The 15,983-nt window shown below is 47.2% G+C and overlaps 1 long non-coding RNA gene across 2 annotated transcripts in view; it reads left to right on the top strand.

Moving 5' to 3' along the window:
- The first annotated feature begins 4,203 nt into the window (after positions 1-4,203).
- The window catches only part of LOC143652218 (uncharacterized), a 270,851-nt gene continuing 259,071 nt past the window's right edge, over positions 4,204-15,983 (top strand). For both annotated transcript variants that reach the window (XR_013160507.1, XR_013160506.1), the window contains exon 1: positions 4,204-4,286. This is a non-coding gene — a long non-coding RNA (uncharacterized LOC143652218). The remainder of the gene's footprint in view (positions 4,287-15,983) is intronic.

Genomic DNA, 15,983 nt, shown 5'->3' with positions numbered 1-15,983 from the left:
CTCAGGGTGAGGTGTCCCGCCCCTGGGGCAGTGTTGGCTACAGGGAAGAGTGTCTTGGGAGAATAGGGGACATCAGGGTGGCAGGAGGGCAGGAGGCCAAGAAATGGAGTGCTGGGCTGTGAGACACCAGGACATGACTAGGATGGGCCTTGCCTGCTAGGGAAGGAGTGGGAACTCCATCCTGTGGGCAGTGGCAGATGGCTTTCAACGTGATCAGATCTGTTTGTTCAATCAGGGAGCTCTGGCCACTGTGTGGGTCTGGCCCCAGGCTTCTGTTTGTCTGGCTTTCTCCAGATGGACCTGTTCCAACTACAGAAAACCTGAATTTGTGTTGGGAGACCTGGATGTGGGGCATAAACCCCAGAACATACATTTTCCAGTGCTGCCTTCTTAGCTCCACAGGGCTGTCTCCCCTCCCCCTAGTATTCACCGATACTGTCGCTTCTCTGGCTTATTTCTTAATACCACCTATTTTTAGGGCCTTCACGACCAGAGACCAGCTGCCTGCTTTTTCTAAACATCCTGAACATTATAGATGCTCAGTTGGGCATTTTGGAGGGTGCCGGGATGGGGAGTGGGGGTGCTGAGCTAAAGGAAGGCTCAGGAAGAATCTCAGACACAAACTCTGGACGGCTGCCATGGGGCAGGGAAGTATTTGACCCCTTCCTGGGAATGAGCCTTAGGTCTGGGAAATTCTAGAAAACTCTACCCTGTTAGTTGTAATAACCAAGCACAGAGCAACCCACACTCCAACATGAAGCCATGTCTCCTCCTGACCGGCTGGTTTCCCCCTTCTTACTGCCGGCCACCCCAAGCCTTAGCAGGGATAAGGTGGGATCTTTGTTTTCCCAGAAAAACAGAAAAAAACCAAATCCACAACCCCACACATTTGCACATACACACATCAACCCAAAAGCCCGACTGAATCGGACCTGAGGCTGGATGTCCCATCGCCTGGCTTCTGTAGAAGGTAAAAGAAGATGACGTGCCTGGCATGCCCTTGAGATGGAGAACACAGTACGACATGGGGGCTCAGAGGTATCTCGGGTCCATGTTTTGTTCCACATCTTGGTCACTTCTAATTTTTATTTTTTGGGTGAAAAATGGCCAGTCGACCCCCAACAATGGAGCTAAGTGGGCCACTAGGGAGTTTCTACAGGAGAGCAAACATGAAATGGAGGCAGGTTCTCAGGGGGAAAAGGAGCGTGGCAGGATGGGATGTCTGTATGCCCCGGGCGTTTCCCGCATGCCAGCTGCACATCCCATCCATCTGGCTTCCCTTCATTACATCATCAGGCAGGCCGGAATTGCCAGGGGTCAGCTCTAGTGTCTACATGGATAGAAACACATCTGGAGCCTGGCATTCCAAGAAACCGTCCCTATGGAGCGACATTTTCCCCGATGAACCCATCTGTGCCTCACAGCTCCTTCTGGCTTTTCCAAGCATCCGTAAAAATGTGTTTTCCCTTTTCCTATTCAGTTTAAGTGCTATTCCTAAAAAGCAGCAATGTAATTTTGATTTGGGGGATTGGAAAGAAATTTCCCAGAAGCACTCCAATTATTTGTTTTACTGTGTACGGCTTACTTATTGACACAAGCCCACTGGAAACGCCATCTCAGAACAAACGGAAGACAAGTTTAAAAACGATTTTATTTTATTTTTTTTACAACCAGTGGTGTTAAGGACCTGAGTGGAATTGTAGTTTAAACCCCATGGTCACCCAATTTGTTACATATTAGTTAAATGTTGCTACTTCATACAAAACAAAACAGATAAAAATCTATTTAAAAATGGTAACTTTTTCTATGCAACTTTTTTATCTCAAAAAGAAGAGGATTCTAATTTTATCTGTGTTCAAGAAGCAGATTAAAAAAAATCATGAGGTTGGAGCTGTTTACTTTTCTCTACAATTCTCTGAGCAGCAGAAGGAAAAAAAATTAACTAGAGCCTAGCATTTTCTAAGCACATTAAAACAGCCAGGTCCCATAGACCCATCTGGAAAGAAATTAATTACATGTATGTATTAATTTAAAATGAAATATTTTATTTTCACTGTGTTTGCTTTCATTCTATTAGGAAGGAAAAGAAAACAAGGGGTGAAAAAAGAAAAGTTTTTGATTTCTCACTGCCCATTTTCTCTCCAGATTTTAAGATTTTACTTGTTTCTAGCTTTTGTTTCTTTTAAATACTTACCTTTTTTGTTGAAAAATGTTCAAAATATATATGTAAATATAAGTATATAAATTTTGAACATGACAAGTTTTCAGATCTGCCACACATTTTTAACAAAATTATTATTTAAAATGTCTGCTTTCACGCTGCTTGATTTAAAATGTCATTCTTTTTAGTTAGTATCTTCCGATCGTTCACTCTGACATTTGTTAGATAAGAAAAAGTTCTGCAGATTATTTCTGAGAATATTTGAAAAAGGCAAACCACCGACATATAAAATTTCCACGGAAGTACGCCTGCTTAGCTCACACTAATTTTTTAAGGCGCTTGAGGACCTTGGAATGGCAAGTATCGCTGGTGGACGGAGCCCGGACGCTCCAGCTCCATCCTTGGGGCGCAGCGCGCACTGCCATGCACTAGACCCGGGCTGCGGGCCCTGCACGCCATCCCCGCGGTCCTGCGGCCTCCTCTCCATGTGCACCGAGGCCGCGCAGGGAAGCTCCCACGCGTGCCGAAGAGGAGGGTGCACGGCCCGGGCGCGGGTCGCATCTGCGGCCGACCCGGCCCGCGTGCCCTAGAGCCGCCGCCGCCCCACGCCGAGCGCGGCCCGGACCACCTTACGGGAGTCCCAGCCTGGGCTTATCCTCCGTCTGCCTTCCCTTCGGCCTTTAATTGCTGCTGCCCCATCCTAATTGGCTCCAGATTTGCAACTTCAGAGGCGCGGGGACTCCGCCGGGCCGTGCTCTCAGCCCCTCGGCCCCTCGGGGACGTGGCCGGGCAATGAAAACCGGCGTCCGCGGGGCCGCTTCCCTGTGTGATGCGGACGCTGCCCTAGAAGGCACGGCCGGGGCCCCGAGGGAGTGGGGGTGGGGGTGGGGACCACGGCGTGGGGCGGCAGGGCCCGGGGTTCGCGTCTACTCGGCTGGGACCCCGCTTCCTCCAACATTGGCCGGGCCTTCCCGTGCCGGGCGCCGCCAGGTCAGGCAGGCTTGGGGAGGGGTCCTCAGGGCCCAGCACTGGCCCGCGAAGCCTCTAGGCGGGGAGCTCATCCGCAGCGAGCGCCGCGAACAGCGGGACACAGACCCTCGCTCCCAGGTCCCGGGCCCCGCGCCCCGGTTGGCCACCACGCCGAATCCTCCCGGGCGGGCGGCTGGCGGGACCACCCACGCCGCCGCCGACGTGGGAACCGGGCCGTGCCCGACGCCTCCCGGGCCGCTGCAGCCCGCCTGGGCACTATTGTCCTCAGCGGCTTTCCTGGGTGGGGAGACCCTCACCGGCCCTCCTCCGAGCCCGCCGGACCCCCGACGCCTCGCACCCCCTGGCCTGCCCCCCGCGGCTGAGCCCCGCCGGCGCCGGCCCCGGATGGGGAGGGCCCGAGGGCCCAGGGCGCCGGTCCAAAGGCCAGAAAATGGAAACTGTGCGAAAAGAATCCCCAAATCCGGGCCGGGCCCGAAGCCCACCGGCTTACATAAAGCCCCAGGAGCCTCCCCGCCTGCCCGCCCGCCCCCGGCCTCCCCTCCCGGGGGAGAACAATCGGCAGGCGCCCAGCCAGGCCGCCCCGGGGCTGGCACCGCCACCGACCCCCTGACCACGGGCCTGGCGTGACCCCGAGGAGGGGGCAGGGGTCTCGGCCTCTTCCCACCGCCTGCCCCGAGAAACGTTTAACTGGCCTTTAATCACATTAGCAGCCAGCCCCAATTAGGGCCGCGGAGGGGGAAACAGGAGGGAGCGCCGGTGGTGTCACTCGAGGATAAAGATCCTTTCATGCCCTCTGCCTAGCCCAGGGCACCCGGCGGCCGTCATCAGCCGGCCCTTGGTTGCCAGCGCGGGAGCCAGCGAGGGTGAGGCGCCTGGGCCTCGGCGACGCCGCCATTTCTCTGCCCCTTCTTTTCCCAAGATCATTGTGCCGTAGGCCTCGGGGCGCGGGGCGGGGGCGCGAGGCAGACCCCAGGCCTACAAGCCGCCCCCCCACGCCCTCCCCTGAGCCCTTCGGGTCCGCGCGTGCGCGCAGGGAGGCCCCGGGGCCGCTCCCCGAGGTGGCGGCCGGGAGCGCGCAGAGGTGCCCGACGCGACGCCTGGCCCTCCGTCGCCCAGCGCCGCGGCCTGGACTCGGGTAAGGCTCTTAGGGAGGGTGGCCCGCCGCCCTGGGTGGCCTGAGCAGGTCGCCTGTGCCCTGAGAGCGCCCCGCGTCGGGACTCCGTGCTCCTGGGCCGGGGGTGAGGCCCCCACCAGCGCGGGCCCAGCCAAGGCCCAGGCCGCGGCAGGCAGCCCCGGGCGCGCCGTGTACCCAGGGCCGAGCGGGCCGGCGTCGGGGTTGGGCCGGGTTGTGCGCACTGTCGAGGGCTCGCCGGCGTTGGCGGGCGGCTGAGGGCCTAGTGCGGGGCCCCGCGGTGCTTACCTTGCCTGGCCGCCAGGGCCGCGCTTCCCTCGCACCCCGCCCAGGCGTCCCGAGGGTCGGGGCCGGGGCGCGCTGGGCCCCCGCCGGGGTCGTGCGAGGACAGCGGCCGCCCGCGCCGCCGGAATGCTGATGTCGCCGCCGGCCGCGACTCCCGGTGGCCGCCCGGGACCCCCGCCCCGCGGCGGCGGCGGCAGCAGCTGCAGCCCAGAGCCGCGTGACCCCGGCCCCGACCTCCCCGCGCTGGGCTGTTTGTCCGCACACAAAAGAGAACACTCATATTTTTCTTTTCCCGGCACAGACTTAACACCCGCCCCATCTCCCCTCCCCCAGGCCACCCCCCACCTCACACACGCTTCGCTGAGAACCTCTCTTTTTTCCGCACACCCACTTTGTCTGGGCTTTCTCTACTGTTTAATTCCATAGTTGTATTCGAGGATGTCAGTATAGCTTAGAAAGTTTCATAGAAAGTCAGAAAGCAATTAGAGAGGCGCTTTTATTGGAGTCCCGTTGGTGCCATGGAATCTTTAAAAGGAGAGCCTGAAGGACCGAACACAATCCCATTAAGCCGCCAAAACTCCCACAGTCTTCAATAGGGGGCTCAATACTTCGACAGACTTTCGCTGGCTCATTGGGAACCGCGGGTTTCAATCCCTAGTTCCGTAGCAGACTCACAACAGCGCGGCCTTGAACCCCTCATTCCTTCCTTTCTCATCGGAATTTCCATTGGTAAAATGGCTTGCTTGCAGGGCCCGAGTGAAAATTAATTAATGTCTGCAGAGCGTTCTGAGATCCCTGTTTGACAAGTGCTATGAAAACTTCAAGCACGTTAACACGGTAACACCCCATCATGAAGGTTCATTTGAAGTTTTAAAAATTTTCCGCCGGCTTCTGGAAATGTGAACGCGATTTAAATAAAGGTTCACCTCTCTCCGCTTTGACATTGATCTACTAACATTTGGAATTTGGGTCAAGGAAATTATGCTTTGCTGGGAAAAGACCACGGATGACCAAAGTTTCGGCTTAATTGAATTTTAGTGCCAAATTATAACGCATTGAATAACCGGACTTGGGTGAAGGGGGTGGAAGAGAAGGCAGTGAAGGAAGGACAGCCAATTCTAATGGAAATACAGCCATCCTGAACTGTGGGAGATGGCTTCTCTCCTACAATAAGGACTGCGGCTCCAACCAGCAGCCTAATTCCAAAGAGGTGAGGTTATAAGACTGTCGGCTTTTATGTGGGAAAACTGACTATTGGCCCTTGTTTGATTTGTGGGTTTTGGTTAATATTCTGGTGTATTAGTTAACGTCGCACACCACTTTTCTATAGGGCAGAGGTTTCCCTTTGCTATTTTAAAGAGGAAGGTCTGTTCTTGCCAACAAAAATTAATATCTTCCTTTAGCAATCAACATGTAAAGAAGGCAGGTGTTTTAAAGAAATGAAATACTTAAAAAAAAATTGTAGGAACCTGGTTGTCAAAGCAAGATGCCAGGTTTAGAACAATTAGGATTTTTTGTTCCCTGTGTATGATCACAGATGTGTTTTAAGGAGAAGTTTGTATCTGGCAGTTTCTGGATTAATTTTGAGGAAAAGAGAATAGGGAATAGACTCCTAATTAAGGAATTCTTTCTTAGACGTTAAGGAAATGAGCATCAATTATGGGGGAGACTGACTGACTTCTAACCCTATGAGGGGGTAATTAAAAAATGGGTGCATATGGATTGAATATTTAATTTTAGGACACTTTGTATCACTCATGGATTATTTTGAAAATTTTCTCAGGTCTGCCCCTTTCCTCTTGTTTCATTGGCCCTCCTGGGCCTGGTGCTACCAGGGTGGCCCTCGGCCCCTGGTCTCTCTTTCTGTATAAGCATCACACGGCCAACCAATCCGTTGTTATTCCATATTTCCTTTGGTGGACCATAGGACCTCTTGTAACAGAGGTAATAAAGGATGGCTGACTCCAAGACTCCCAAATCTTGTAACCCTGGCTGCTTTCCAACTCTGTCTTCAAAATCCTATGCTGCAACTACTGTGGTTTCTTTATTGACCCCCTAACAAGCCTTCCTTCCTCCTGCTCCAGACTTTCCCCTCACACCCATTATCCTATTCAAAACATCTTCTACCTTCTCTCCACCTGTCCACATTCCACCTTTGAGCCCAGCTCCTATCTCTACCCTTGTTGACTTAACGTGGGACTTTTTACTGTCTCCACCAGTTGGCCACCGTGGGGCTCTACCTGAAACCACCTTTATTTCATTACACTGTGTCTGCTCCTCATTTTTGTTGCATGACTTTGAGTATGCTTTTGGTTGAGGAGAAAATAATCTAGAGAGCAAGTATTTAACATACTTCCCTGGGGCTTTATCAGCACCTAGCACACAGTAAGAAGGTGACCCAGAGAACGATTTGTAAATCAGAACCACATTTCAGCAAATAGAAAGGAGAAGTAACAGTTGCAAATGCACCAGTTCACCAAAGGTACTAGTAAAGCAGACATGCTTCTTCATTGAAGTCATAGGACTTGTCCCTGGACTTTTTCAAACAACAAAAAAACTATTTAAATTAAATGGAATCTAAAATTGTTTAAAAAGTGAATATGACTCAGTTGGACTGCAGTAGAAAGTGGAGGAAAAACAAACAAAAGCAAAGCCAAGAATCAAAACAGTTGAGTCTGCTTTGGATATTCTTGATTTGCCTAAAGAAAGGAGCCGATTCCTGAGAAACAATCCAGAAATTCTAAAAGTGCTGTAATGTCTTGGCAAAGATGTTACAAAGACATCGATGGCTCTGGGGTTATCTGCTCTCTATCTTGCCCATGACCCTCCTCTTTGGAGTTTCTGTGCACCATTGTGGCAGCTCCTGGGTCGTTTTGAAAAAGTGGCATCTCTGTCGACCTGTTGCATTTCGGGACCCGCATGCACGCTTGTCTGGGGCGGGTGGCTCATGCTGAATCTGCCGAAAATTGACCACGGGGCTTGCTCTGGGGAGGAGGACAAACTACCCCTCTCAATAAGTGCACAATTCAGATGACAAGAGAAAAATCACCGAACAAAGCTACTTTTAAAACTCCACAGGGAACAAAGAAATTAGTAAATTGCTGCGATACAGAAGACAGGAAAATGATGAAAATCCCCTCTCAGGGAATCAGAAGGAGGCAAATCTGGCATTTAGATTTTAGTGAAAATGGGTTAACAATCCATCTGTGCTCAAGGTATCGCTGTTCATTATTTAATCAAATTAACCAAAGTATGACTAATGCATTTAAAGTTGTGTCATGGCCCTTCCAATGAACTTTACGGTGCCGGTCAGAGGGCCACAACTGATGGTGGGCAGCCCCGAGAGTCTTCATCTGCAGCTAGGAACATGAGCTTCCTTTGGAGTAACAGACTCTCAGTTAATACATGTGAGCAGTAAGAGAACCGAAAGAAAAAGGTAGATGAGTTGTAAAACCGAGAGCTGAACTTGGAATATGGCAGGGTAAAATTGTATATGTGGCATTATTTGCAAGCTATTTTAAAGACTTCAAAAGCTTTCACTCTTTCTCCCTGAGGTAGAGTTTTACAAAATGGATAGGTGGTTTAAGCCTTTTCCATCCATGAAATCACTTGACCTGATTCTCTTTGCATCTTTTCAGTTCAGGGACTCAGACTGAATGAAACACTGATTCAGCTCACATTATTTTTTGGAGCATATTTTGATGTTTTGATTTGGTTCCAATTCAACAGTTTAAGAAAATTTGCAGGTTCAGGTGCAGTTTAAATTGGTTTACTCGGTGTTCTTTTGGGGGGAATAAAAGAGAAGGGAAACAATACAAAAATATCCACTTGAGGTTATGGCTCAGCGTGAAATTAATATTGGGATTTGGGCCAAGCGTCAGTGAGCTGATGCGGTTTGTTTGGGTGTTGGTTTCTGACAGCATTGGGTCAAGGCCAGGTTTTCGGTTTTGATCCCAAGCGTTGTACTTCTTATTCGCTGTAGTTTAGGTGCTGCTTTTCTTAATTAGATGTCAGACCCCTCCTGCTCATATCAGACGTTAACAGCACAGGTCCCCAGTGTCTTTGAGGCTGGATATTTTTCAGAATTTAGTTTTTTTTCTTCCGATTTTTGAAAGGAAATTCAGTGTAGATACTGTGTATTATGGAACACTCCAGCCGCGAGTACTCCCTTGACAAATGCATGGATATTTTTATAGTGAACGTTTGAGCGTTCGCTCTAACTGGGATAAAACAGAGAGCATGAATAGCCTCACATCAGCTTAGTGTATTGAGTTTATGAAACAACTCTTTTAGAGCTCTTTGGAGTTTTGGAATTGCATGTAGGAGGTTGTGGGTATGTATTATAGAACTCTTCCTCTTAAAAAAAAAAAGAGAAAAGGAAAGGCAACGGAAACCTTTGAGATCCTCTCCCATTGGACATTTTCAGTTGTAGCGCTGGCATTTAAATGTTATTTGTTTAAAGAATGTTTATATATTTTCATATAATTCATGAAAAATTATGGACAAGGACCATGCCGTAGTGTCTTAAAAACACATTATCTTTCTGCATAATTTTCCTTAAACTTACAACTGCTCTAAAAAAAACACCCCACAAGCGCAGCATACTAACATTTCCATGGCTGATTTCCACATACCCTCCTGTGGGTAAAGGAGCAGCAGCAGGAGATCTCCCATCTGCTGGACACAGCGCCCGGGAGAGGATGGTTATTGGCCTCTGGTGGCCTCTGACTTGCCCCCTGCTGGGAAAATCTCCTGCACTTAAAAAGGTGGCCAGTGCCTTCATTTGTCTCTGACCTTTAGAACCAAAATAAACTGCACGTGACCAGTAGAACCTAAAAGGCTAAGAGGTACTTAAAATAATGAAAGTTGGTCAGCAGTAGGCAGACAGGACTCCTGCTTTACGTGGAAGGCTGGGTTACATAACCTCTAAGATGCCATCCGATTTCGATTCAGCAAGTTTCTATAACCTCGGCTCTTAAAAGAGATAGAAGTGTTTTGCACTGAGATAGCGCACATTCCAATTTAAATAGATGCGTGATGTATATTTCAATGATTAGAGAGATTTTATACTTAGAAAGGTCACAACTGGCTTGTGGGTTTGATAGAATATTCCACAGGGCCCATATGAGCAGTTAAATGCACAAGGGACATGTGCCTTATCAGGAAATGTCAGATTTAGATTTTATACCATGTGTGTGTTGGACACTAATGGTTGTCCTGTGGGTCCACCTGAAGATCCGACGGTGTTGTACAGAGCTTTTCACATGTGAGGTGTCCATTTGTTTTTGCATGGTTAAAAATGGGGGACACAGTTAAAAACGAGGGCCGTGGTGAAGGTGCAGGCAGAGTAAAAGGGGCAGGTTAAAGGGAGAGTAGGAGATGTGTGACTGCAAATCTGGGCACCCCCAAAGGAAGCCCCTTCTGTGGCTGTGGTGATGTGAAGGTGGAGAAACTGTCTCTGCCTTCTGACTTAATGCCCAGTGAGGATGAAAGGCTACCAGTTAAACAGCTCCAGTGTTGTGACTGACACATAAACAGGGCACATTTATGGGGGACCTGGCATCTGGGCCAGGCAGGGAGGGTTCCGGGACCATTTCCCTAGAGAGGTGGCCCCTGAGTGCAGGCATTCATGAGAGCAGGGGGTGGCGTGGGGGGTGTGTGGGAAGGGCCACCCAGGAAAAAGCAGCAGACAGTCCAAGAATGGAGCGGCCCGGGGCCCTGGGGGGCCCACTCTCCATTAATGAGGCTTCATCTCTCTAGCTCTGTTTCTCCCTGATGTCTCTTTCCTCAGAGCTTTAATCTGCCCCTCAGTGTTGTACTGCAACGTGTAAACTCAACTTCTGTAGGCTTTCGTAAGTATTTACAGAGAGAAACCCTAATGGACAGTTGTGCCATATTCTTTACACACTGATGTTTGAAAAGTTTTATTTTTAAACCTCTTTGGGTTACATTTAGGGTTTCCATATCAGTATTGTCTCTCATTCATTTATTCAATCAACATTTATTGAAGATCTAAGAGGTCTGATCACATGGGGAGGTGTGGGCAGGACCATGAGGTTTCTGCTCTTGTGGGCTTGTAGTTTGCAGGGAAGACAAGTAACAGCAATAAAAATGACATGACCCAGGTGACTCTTTTTAAATCAAGATGAAATTGACGTAGCTTAAAATTAACCACTTTAAGTGTACAGTTCAATGGCATTTAGTACATGTAAAATGTTGTACAACCACCATGTCTATTTAGTCCCCAAACATTTTCATCCCCCAGTCATAGGAAGTAGTCGCTCCCTGTCCTCTCCTTTCCTAGCCCCTGGAAACCTTGAATTGATGCTCTGTCTGTGTGGATTTACCTATTCAGGACATTTCATATAAATGAAATTGAAATTTGTGGACTTCTTTAGTATCTGGCTTCTTTCACTGAGTGTAATTTTTTAAGCTCCATCTGTGCTGTAGCATGTATTGGCACTTCATTCCTTTTAATGCCAGAGTATTATTCCGTTGCAACCGCATTTGGTTCACCTGTTCATTGTCTGGTGGACAGCAAGGCTGTTTCCATCTTTTGGCCATTGTAAACAGTGCTGCTGTGAGCATTTGTGTACCAGTATTTGTTTGAGTCCCTGTTTTCAATTCTTTTGGGCTAGATGACTTTTTAATGTCTGTCGTTTAGTAGCTCAGAAGGAAAACTAGCAACCATCTCTAGGACCCCTGTGGCGTACCAGGCACCGTGGAAGGGGATGGGGTGTGTGTGTGGTGGTTTCTGCTCTCAGAGAGTTAGGTGTCCAGTGAGACGAGACAGGCAAGGTCACGTGAGTGCTGGCATGTGGATGGAAGTCTTGGGGACACACAGGAGGGGTGGCCATTGCCATGGATGGGATATTCCAGGCAGAGAAAGGACCCCCAAAGAGCTGCTTGTCCTTCGGGGTAGGGGGTGCGGTAAGCCCTTGTTGGAGCTGGGGTGAGGTTGGGGTGGCAGTGGTGAGGGGCAGGGCCAGCAGTGATGGGGGGTGGAGTAGGTGCCGGGTGGCTGGGGCTTTGCTTCTCCAGGGTAGTCTAGGATTGAGTAATTTGATCTGCTGAAGATAGTTTGCAGTATTGTTTATATTTTATATAAAATGTTCCGTATCGTCTTTTAACAAAATAACTGATTTCCACCGATAACTGAGTTCTGCTGAGCATAATCAGTGTGAGATTCTCTTCCTGTTGAATAAAGAGTTCAAGTGTGGGATACAGAGAAGCAGTAGGGAACTGGGTTCTTTCCTATAAAATATTGGCCCTGCATGTTGATTAGAAAGGTACCTTGAATTTCACAAAAGTTAAAGTGTCCTAGGATTGCTTAACAAAGTACCACAAACTGGGTGACTGAAAACAACAGAAATTTATTCTCCCATCATTCTGGAAGCTGAAAGTCCAAAATATGGGTGTTTGTAGGACCTCGCGCCATCGGCTCTAAGGAAGAATCCTTCCTAGCCTCTTCTGGCTTCTAGTGTTTGTTGGCACTGTTGGCATTCTTTGGCTTGTACCGGTATTCCCCAGTCTCCGTTGCCCTCGTCTTCACATGGCTTCCCTGTGTGTCTTCAGATCTCCCTCTCCTTTGGAGGACCTCGGTGTAACTTGATGACATCTGCAAATGACCCTATTTCCAAATAAGGCCCCATTCACAGGTATCACAGGTCAGCATTTCAACAGATATTTTGGGGAGGCACAATTCAGCCCAGACGGTAAACAATTATTTAGATCAGCTATGTTTATGAACTTCCTCGGGCCATTGCAAAGGAGGATTTCACCTTGCCCCTGTCCCTGTGTTTTTTGGATCCCTTTCCTGTGAGTTTGAGGGAGGAGAGAACATGTGGATGGCAACAAGGAAACAAGCTGCTCCTACCTGTTTTGGAGGCAGCTGGTCTGTCTTGCTGAGGGGAATCAGGCTATAGCAATTTCTGAGGTTTATTTTCTGAAAATTTCGTATTTTTTTTCCCAGTAAGTAGTAAAGCCTTCCCCTTGAATATGTGGATACCAGCCTTGGCCAGAGCAGGCGGTCAGAAGGGCTGTCTTCTTGCATGCTTTTCTTTTTCAGCCTGTGGAAGCAGCCTGTCTTCACAGCTCAGTGGATTTCTGGGCTCAGCCAAATACTTTATTTTTTTTTTAAGAGCAACCAGTTAGTAATTAGTTGTTCAATTCAATTGAACTGTTTTTTCGCCTTTTTTTTTTCTTTTTTTTTTTTTTTTTAAATGTGGTAGATTTTTTTTTTCTGGGCAAATTCTTAGGATTTAATTGCACTTAAAAAATTGTGGAGCCTGTCAGAATAAATTGCAGATAGAATAGTCTTATCCAATAAAACTAGTCCTGTGATTGTCACCATTGTCAGGCTTCTCAGATAAATTTGTGGAAAGGGACAATTTAAATCTGCACAGCGAACCACACTTTAAATCAGTATTCATCAAGAAGCTGATCTCGCTTCAAAACAAATACCCCAGTTATCAGCCGTGATGTGTGAGGAATCAGGCTTTTGATGTTAAAATGATTCCAAAACTTGACCCAGAAAATAGAAGGAGAAATATCTACTCCACTGGTTTTAAGTTAAAGCAATGCCATTTAATCTGTAAAAAACATTTTTTAAAAACAAAATAGTGTTCCTGGCATATTAAAAATAGTACGGCATAAACAATGTTACTAGCTTCATGCAAGATTGCATCTGCTGTTTAGCTCAGTTCAATTCTTATTTATTCCTGCGAGCAAGCGAGCATCACTCTGTGCTGAGCGTTGCTGTGAGCCTTTTCTTTGGCCATGGGAAAAGGGACCACTTTTAGGGGGTGCAAAGCTCAATGCTTTATTTTCCCCTAAGAAACACTTTAATCCTCTGTTCTTCCACTTTTTAGAAATGAAGTTCTAGTGATTTATCTTCATGATTAGCAGAACGTTATAGCATATGCAACTCATTTGTACAACAAGATGGTAATATCGGGGGTAAGACTGTAGGGAACCTCTGTGCTCCTGATGAAGCCCAGCCCTGGAACTGGCAAATAAGCAACCACCACTGGCTAGTGATCGGATCCACAAAGCATGGAAAGTTCTTATTTGATTGTTTGAAATCATATTTTAGTGAGCTACATTGTGCTTGTACATTATTAATATATTGTCTCTTTTTTATATAGTTCCCCATGTGTCAGGATGGATAGGGAACAGCCCCTTCTTTATATGAAAGTATCTACTTGTTTTGACTTTGTGGCATTGTGGAGAAGCTGAGTTAAATAATGGACTATAAAGTTGTTGGGTCTTTCAGGGAGAAGGGTGTTTGACGAGAATACAAGTATGGCTGAGTGGTTGGGAGCTGGCTCCCTGGAATGACGTTCTGTCTTGCCTTTCCAGCTTTAAGCTGTGCCAGGCAAGTTTCTTAATAACTCTTTACCTTGGTTATCTCATCTGCCAAAGGTGTTTTCATCCTATAGCTATTGTAAGGATTAGCCAAGTACCCCACATAAAGTGCTTCCCAGCACTGTGCTTGACACCAGTAAAGTACTTAAAAACATAGTCAATTATTAAGGAGAGAATGGGATTTAACAAAAACAAAATTAGAAAAATTAGAGTGGTTGTTTATTTGCCTTGTCACTGATGTATTTATTTTTCAGATAGCATATTAAGAGTATTAGTCTATCATCTGTTAATATGATTATGTACATTCTCATCTGAATTTTACAGATATTTAAAAAGATCTACCCATGGACGTTATTAGGCTTTTAGCTTATGTATACTAGTGTATATATATATCCATGTCTATGTGTGTTTGTGTGTGCAACTACATACATATACATTTATGTACACGGACATGCACACACCCTGTATCCAGTCATTTATAAAATTTGCAAGCCGTCAAATATAAGCAGGAGTGGGAGAGCCCTGTCGCTCCTCTAGAGCTGAATTGGAGCCCTAGTGCCAACTTCAGCTTGAAAACAGGCCTCTCCTCCACCAGGCTAAGTGGGCCACAGTCAATACTGTTGGAAGAGAAAACCCTCGTCCTCTGTGTGTCCATGCGTCTTGGTCAGCTGAAGCGTGCTCGGGAGCATGCCCTGGAGGGTAGGAATCAGGAAATGGGTGCCTCTGAGGCTTCTCCTCACCCCTGGTGCCCTGAGCTTTATAACCCCCAAAAGGTCCTTGGAGATTGGGAGGAAATCTTCCTTCCCCTTCCTCTGGTGGAAATGGGCGGCAAGGGCCTGGAGCCCGCCAGTCCACAGGCCCAGCCTATGGGTATTGTTTTGGTGCCAGGCTGTTGCTTCCATGGAGGGAGGCTGAGCGAGGTGGAAGGAAAGGGACACCATCCTGAGACAGCTTCGGACAGGTTTGCCTTCACCTCTTGGCCTGGGCCAGCCTCGGGACCTTCTGGAACCTCATGTTTCTTCTGTTGTATGAAAATTAGTAATGTCACCAAAATTAGTAACCACCTACCCCAAGTAGGGTAGGTGATAGATGCTGCTTGGTGAGGTGACACCATGTCCCAGCTGCAGAGGAGGCCGTTGCTTTCAGAAGCTGTTTACTATTATAAATTCATGAGGCAAAAAAAATGATCTATGTCATGGGAGACGTACCTACCCCCGTTCTGCTGTATACTGATCTGTTCTGCTGGGTATACTGTTTTTTCATCCATAGAGGTTTCTTCACCTTGCAGATACCTTTGTGTAGAAAAGAAAAAGCCAACCCACTGAATGAGTCCTTTCCCTATATAAAAACACTCACCAAATTCTCATATTAAATGAGGGCCTGAGAATTTTTTTTTATAAATCCACGTGGTTCCTGGACAGCAGAGTTAGATCATATTGTAAATATTGAAGGAATTTGTTTGTTGACATTTGAATAGGCTGGGTATTAAAATATCTTATATATCTAATATTGTAATGTGCCATTAATTTACTTTCAAGCTATAAAATTAGGTTCAAACATATCCATACTGTAATCAAGATGGTGTGGTGTTGGTCAAAGAATGGGCAAATGGATCAAGGGAGCAGAACAGAGAGCTCAAAAATAGATCCACATAAACATGGCCAACTGACCTTGGGCAAAGGAACAAAAGCAATTCAACAGGGGGAAGGACAGTCTTTTCAACAAATGGTATTGAAACTGGGCATCCATCCACAGTCAAAAAAATGAACCTAGAACAAACCATCCATCTTTCATAAAAATCAACTCAAAATGGATCATAGACCTAAATGTAAAATGCAAAAACTATAAAACTTCTAGAAGGAAAACAGAGAATCTAGGTAACTTTGGGTTTTCTTACCTTAGATGCAATCTCCAAACTACAGTACATGAAATTAAAAAAATGATAGGTTGGATTTCATCAAAATTTAAAACCTGTACTCTAAAAAGGACACTGTTAAGAGAATGGAAAGACTGGGAGAAAATATTTGCAAACATGTATCTGACAAAGGA

Source organism: Tamandua tetradactyla, chromosome 12 (genome assembly GCF_023851605.1).
Source record: "Tamandua tetradactyla isolate mTamTet1 chromosome 12, mTamTet1.pri, whole genome shotgun sequence".
In the NCBI taxonomy this organism is placed as follows: Eukaryota; Metazoa; Chordata; class Mammalia; order Pilosa; family Myrmecophagidae; genus Tamandua; species Tamandua tetradactyla.
This window is presented reverse-complemented; position numbering and strand designations above follow the sequence as displayed.